At 42.8% G+C, this 6811-nt stretch overlaps 2 non-coding genes across 2 annotated transcripts; one reads left to right on the top strand and one right to left on the bottom strand.

Moving 5' to 3' along the window:
* Positions 1–2024: 2024 nt before the first annotated feature.
* Positions 2025–2098, top strand: TRNAI-AAU (transfer RNA isoleucine (anticodon AAU)). The gene has a single exon. It is a non-coding gene; the product is annotated as a tRNA-Ile (tRNA).
* A 3453-nt stretch (positions 2099–5551) lies between these two features.
* TRNAV-AAC (transfer RNA valine (anticodon AAC)) lies at positions 5552–5624 on the bottom strand. Its single transcript has one exon. It is a non-coding gene; the product is annotated as a tRNA-Val (tRNA).
* Positions 5625–6811: the final 1187 nt, after the last annotated feature.

Below are 6811 nucleotides of genomic sequence, written 5' to 3'. Positions count from 1 at the left end.
AGGCACCTCATTCCATTCACACCAGTCTCCACCCACTTGGAATACACAGAAGCAGAGAGATATGGGGGAGAGGAGGGGCTGACCTGCACTGGAGGTGGGGTGAACACCCAGGTATCAAGGCCTCTAGGGAAACAAAGCCATGCTTTCAAGCCCAGGAGTGCAGGGAAGGCATGAGCTTTTTTGAATGTTGGTCAAAATATATTCACTCCTACATGTTGGGTTGGGAGGAACAATCTCCCATACAAAATCAATTCAATTCTAACTTTGAAAAAACAGACATTTTCCCACCTGCTTTCAAAGCAAGGCCTTTCCTGCATTGGGCCAAGGCGATAACCTCATCTACAATGAAACTTGTCTTCAGTCACAAGTTGCCTCCACAGGATAAAATAGAGTTTTTCTAGATACCCCGGGGTGGATAATCTTGAAGCCGTCTTTTCCTCAAGGAAATTGTCGTGGTGATGGTACATTTCTTTTACTACACTATTTGTGTATTAAAATTAAAAACCAAACGCCATTATTCAAAACAGTCCAAGTCTTCACTCAAGTCCCCAATTCCTTTACAAACACAGGCAGGCTGGCAAGAGCGAAGGATTTGATTTCAAGAAACTCCTCAATATTGTCCCTTGGCAGTTTCTCTTGTGTATGTTTTCTAGTGAAAGAAAATGACCCTTTAGGAAGCAGGGCTCAAGGTCCTCAGGACTGAACTCTGGAGGCCTGTGGGTCCACACTTGGGGCTGGGCAGCTGGAGGAATATGACCTCAGAATGTCAAGCTTCAGGGCCAGGTACATGGGGTTGGGGTGGTTTCCTAGACTGGACTCTATATGGTCCATGTCTGGGATGACAAACATCCTTAGATTTTGCCCCACACATGCCTAATTCTTTGAATTGTGTCTGCAGTTTTCTTGTACCACTTATTTGATTTACTGGGTGAGAATGAAAACTCTGATATATTTTTCTTTTCTTTCTTGTACCCTCCCTTTTCTCTATCTTCCCCTAACATTTCTTTTCTTCTTTTGGTTAGCTAGAAGCTAGCTGCCTTTTTCCAGGTTCTTCCTTAAGCATCACTTGGCATGGCGGACCCACACACTTTGTGTTGAGTTTAGAGATGGCAGTTGTCCCCAGAGCAGTGGGAGATGGTGGTGATGTCTGTGCTTCTTCGTCTCAGAGTCCCTTTTTTTCTGGGGGTGCCTGGGACAGAGAGAGCAGCTTGACACCTCCGAAATAATCTGAGCGTCTTGAACTCCACTGTTTGAATATTGCAGGTAATGATTGAAAGAATATATTTTCAGGTTAGCAAAATCTAGAGTTGTTTTAATTTTTCTAGGACTTGATCATCAGCAAACATGATTTTCTGTACGCTTTTTCCCGTTCGTGAACTTCAATTATTGAGTCAACCACCATGCTGTGCGGGCACAGGAACTACCGGAGGACGAAAGAATAAGTCGACACAGTCGTCGTCCTCCAGGAAAGGAAAGAGGAACATAGGCAGTTAATGACCATAAAATCGCAAAATAGACCAACAGAGATCCACGCGGCAGGGCGTTTTCACAGAACACAAAGAAGGGGCATCACCACAGGATATAGGGAGACGCTGGTCAGATCCACGGGGGATGTTCCTTCCCGTGTGGAAAGAAATCCTCACGCCCTGAAAAAAAAAAAAAAGAGCGGGGACCAAATCCACCAGATCCCTCCCGGAGGTGTCTGCATCCTTTTCAAAGGCTTCCTGGGGTAGGATGGGGGAGCCCTCTCAAGCGAATGTTTCTGTAGGGACGAAATCGACGAGCTCCAGAACGTCTTATTTTCCATAGGAGGAGGAATTCATTTCTGCTGGAGGTAGAGTTTTTGTTCCTTTTTCTTTTTGCGGGAGTGAGGAAAGGGAAAACGGAAAACCTAAAGAGAAGTTTGAACACAGTGTCATTTGGTCATAGCTAACATTATGAAAAAGTGAGTATCCTTTGGATGGATGGCGAGGGAGTGAGGAATCTTCGATCTTTTCAAATAAGAAAGAATCTCTTACGCCAGAGGCCGGTTATCTCAGTTGGTTAGAGCGTGGTGCTAATAACGCCAAGGTGGCCGGTTCGATCCCCGTACAGGCCAAGGAAAGGAGTTCGTTTTTGTTTAAAAAAAACCTTCCGGTGTACCTAGCTGCAGTTTGACAATAACCTCTGTGACACCAATTCGGGATCAACCTTCGACTTTATTTCCTTAATCCACAGTAATGGCGACTATACCCCCTTCGCTCCCCTCTAAAGGGGGGTGGGGCGAGAAAAAACGGTTTTCTGGAACAAGTGACATTAAGCCTTAAGGTAGAAATCTTAGTGAAGAAAACCAGGCTAGGAGTGAGGATGGTCTTGGGGATGGGGTGTGCGCCTGATGGCCGCTGTCCATAAGAGCATCCCATTCTCCTTGTCCCTTTTTCAGTGTCCAGCGCACTGTCTACTAGGCGGCCCTCAAGCACCTTCTCTATCTGATTATGTCCTCTACCTGACTCACAACTCATCCCTTGCGCTGCCCTTTCATAATGTTGAAATTGATACTTTCAGCTGTTAAAATAATCGCAGTCAGACTTAATGCATTATTTTTCTTTTTTTAAATTTTGCCTACCAGTTGGCCTTCACCATAATATTTGTCCGCAAAGTCAGATTTTTTTTTTCTGGATTACCATTACCTAGAATTGTGCCAAAGTCAGATTAAATGTGTGAAACCTCTCAATTTGTGCCTATTGTGTTATTCCCATGAACATTCAAATATGCTATTTGTCTCCTTTCTTAAAAGGGTTTCTCTTGACCCAACATACCCCTCTAGGTATTACCCTGTTTCTCAGATGGCCTTATAAAAATCACTTCTAAAGGGTTATCCAGATTTACTGTCTCCAATTCCTCTCCTTGTGTTTTTAAATCCACTATATTCTGTTTTTTTTGTTTTGTTTTGTTTTGTTTTTTACACCATCAGTTCATGGAATCTCCTTGTCGAGATTACTAATGAATTCTTCTCACTTTTTCAAGACCTTATCTTCCTTGACTTCAGTTACGGATTCAATTATGTCCCCCCAAAATATGTGATAGAATCTAAACCTCCGTACCTGGAGATTTAATCCCATTTTGGAATCAGTTTTATTTTTATGTTAATGAGGCCATATCAGTGTAGGGTATGTCTTAAATTTAATCACTTTTGAGATACAAAAAGAGCAGCCTGGCACTGAGATAAGAGAGCACAAACTGAGGAAGACAGAAACACAATGGATGATTACTAAGGAACCAGGAACTCTGGGGGTATAGAAACCAAGAGAAAGATTTTTTCCCAGGGCTAAGAGGGAGAGAGCATTCTCCTACAGTAGTGCCCTGAATTTGGACTTACAGCTTCTTAAACTGTGAGAAAATAAATTTCTATTCCTTAAAGAAAACCACGTGTGGTATTTCTGTTACAGCAGCACTAAGAAATTAAGACAACTTCTCAGTGTCAATAAACATACTTACTGTCTTAAAAGTTTTTTTCTTTTTTTTAAATTTGGCTTCGAAAACACTACTGTCCTGACTATCTTTCTACCTTGCTGGCTCAACTTTCTCAATGTCCTTTGTTTCTTTCACCTCTCCTCACCCATTCTATATTAGAAAGTCCCACAGATTGGTCCTCGAACCTGTAATTTATATACACTCACTCCCTGGGAATCTCATCCATTCTCATAGCTTAAATCATCGGTATGCCTACATCATCTCCTAGTAACCGTATAGGACAGAGTAGAGCTGCCCCATAGGGTTTCCAAGGCTATGATCTTTACAGAAGCAGACTGCCACATCTTTCACTCATGGAGTGGGTGGTGGGTTTGAACTGGTGACCTTTCAGCTAGCAGCTGAGCCCTTAACTTCTTCATCAAAATGGGTTTGGCCTTTTGGTTTATATGCCTGCAACTCACAAATTTGTATCTGCAGTCTAGACCACTCCATTAACCTTGTGTCTTGTATATACAACTGATTCCTTGGCATTGCCATTTGGATGTTTTGTACTAGGCATCTAAAAGTTAGCAAGTCTAAAACTGAACTCCCACTTTTCTCTAATAATCCTACTACATCCAAGCTTCACCATTTCGGTTAATGACAGCTCAGTTCTTCTAGTCTTTGAGGCAAAAAACCCCTCGAAGTCATCATTTATTTTACTCTTTCTCTCATACCTCACACCCAGTATGTCAGAAATTTTTCTTCTATCTTCAAAATATATCCAGACTGTGACTATTTCTCACTCCCTTGACAGCCACCATCTTGTCTGTCATAGGAGAAAATGACCCCACAGTCAAATGTAATCAAAAGAGATTTTTATTAAACAAGGACAAAGACGATCATTGCCACGAGGACTTTGCCAGTGTGTACTGGGCACAAGAGACTAGCAGAATCCACTGATTAACAGTCAGGGAGTCTCCAATATACTGTTACAGAAGGAAGTAAATTAAGAAAAGTTACATGATTGTCAAAGGTGGGAAACATCACCTATGGGAATACATGATTGATTTAAGGAATCTTTGCTGGCTAGATTCCATTTCCTTGGGAACAGCCTGGCAAAACCTGTTCTTGGTTTGGTGACTTTCAACAGGTTCTCAGGGCAGGCAAAAGGAAATTACAATAAGCTCTTTTGTGAGAGCATAACTTCCCTGTGGCACAGTTCTTTGTTGGTTAAGATACAGTACCCTTCATGGAACAGTCCACCCCTAGGTACGGAAACAATGAAAATAATGAGTTTCAGCTTGTACTGTTATTCCTTTCTGGAACTTTCCATACTGATTTTAACAAACACTCACACATAGTGGTTTCCAGCATTAACTATGACCGCTTACCAAACTTGTAAATAAAAATAGATTTTAGTCTATGCAGCCTGCTTCAGCCTCGCTACTTTTGGCCAAGCACGTACATACCTTTAAGATCCCCTATTTCATGTCCGGAAAACCTGGTGGTGTAGTAAGGTGCTATGACTGCTAACCAAAAGCTTGGCAGTTCGAATCCACCAAGCGCTCCTTGGAAACTCTGTGGAGCACTTCTACCCTGTTGTATGGAGTTGCTAAAGTCAGAATTGATTCCACGGCAATGGGCTTTTTTTTTTTTTTTTCTTGTCCAGAGCCTTGGTGGCGATTTGCTTAACAGCTTGGTTGCTATCTGAAATGTCAGCAGTTCGAGTCTAAGATCTCCTGTAGGAAAATTAATGGGGCCGTTATGCTGAGTCCCATATTTCTCTGTGAGTCGTAAGTGACCTGACAGCAACTTTTTTTTTTTTTTTATACAGCAGCCACTCTATTGTCTCAGGACTCTTCACTTTGAATCCTGTGCCAGAGAACGATGGAGACCTCGCCTTTCTACCGGGTGCAGAAACTTTTGTAACTCAGCGGGAAATGGAAAACCTGACAAGCGTCCGGGGGCGGGCGAGGAGGCAAGTCAAGCACATTATTCTTTTAATTTAAAGTCAGGTGCTACAAAAGGAAAGCGAAGGTTAGGGGATTCGTTGAAGCATGTTCGGATTAAGAGTTTGTGCAGTGAAAATCAGAACTCACAAAAGCAACACGCAGTTTGTTTCCGCCCGGTTTCGAACCGGGGACCTTTCGCGTGTTAGGCGAACGTGATAACCACTACACTACGGAAACTCGCTTATCTAAACTGCTTTCCCGTTTTTAATTGAGTAATAGGAAATCTGTGCTTTCCTTTAGGATATTTCCAGGTTGAGAAATATTTTTTCCCCTTGTACTTTCCCATTCTTATAATCAGCAGTATCAAAACTCGAGAAATCATAGTCAAGCAAATGCTACTCCCAGGGTCCCAATTCCTTTACAAGCACCAGGAAAATCACCGGCAAGTTTCAAAAAATTTCTTGATAAATTCCGATCTCATTTCTCTACTGGTGCAAGACGGAATGATCCTCATCTCCGGATGACTGAACATGAACCCTTAGGAAATAGTACCAAAGGGCTGATTTCAGTCGGCCCTCGGCAATTCGTGCCTCAGCAGTAGCGAGAGAGACCTAAGAGCAGAGGGTGTGGGTGTCGGGCTGTGCCCAGTTTCCTGCTAACCGAGGGTCGCGAGGGTGGTGGCGATCTATGGAAGTGTAATCTGTGGCGAGTGAGTCTATTAGACGTGAAATGAAGCTCTATTCTGAGCATCAAACCAAGTTCTATTCTGTATCACTCATATTTTCTGTTCTGGAATGTGTAAACTCTGTGTCTGAAACCCTTAAATCTGTTTTATAGCAGGAAGATGACCATTGTGATGTACTTGACTCTTATTTGTTATTAATTTCATTGCAGCTGTCTTGAATTACTGTCCTTCCCTCGGAGACTGGAAGCAATCTGCCTTCTGTTGTTCCTGACAGGTGCAGCCCTGTCGTTTCTGATTCACATGGACCCTATAGGACAGAGTAGAACTGTCCCATAGGGTTTCCAAGGAGCCGCTGGTGGATTGGAACTGCCGAGTTTTTGGTCAGCAGCTGAGCTCTTAACCACTACACCACCAAACCAAAAAGGCAAACGCCGTGCTGTCGAGTAGATTCCGACTTATAGAGACCCTATAGGACAGAGTAGAACTGCCCCATGGAGTTTCCAAGAAGCGCCTGGTGGATTTGAACTGCTAATCTTTCTGATTAGCAGCCCCGGCCTAACCAATAAACCACCAGGGCTCTAAAATTAAACTTTCCAAAGGTCGAGTCTAGGTCAAGGTGTTCAGCAGCGAAAATGTGCTTGTTCCCACGTATTAGAAATTTTTGACTAGAGAGATTTCTCAGTCTCTGAGAAAGATCACATTATGTCTCCTTCTTTGGCAGCTAAAAAACAACCTGATG

The sequence above is a fragment of the Elephas maximus genome, chromosome 1 (genome assembly GCF_024166365.1).
Source record: "Elephas maximus indicus isolate mEleMax1 chromosome 1, mEleMax1 primary haplotype, whole genome shotgun sequence".
In the NCBI taxonomy this organism is placed as follows: domain Eukaryota; kingdom Metazoa; phylum Chordata; class Mammalia; order Proboscidea; family Elephantidae; genus Elephas; species Elephas maximus.
The sequence above is the reverse complement of the archived record's forward strand: the minus strand, read 5'-3'. Positions and strand labels throughout refer to the sequence as shown.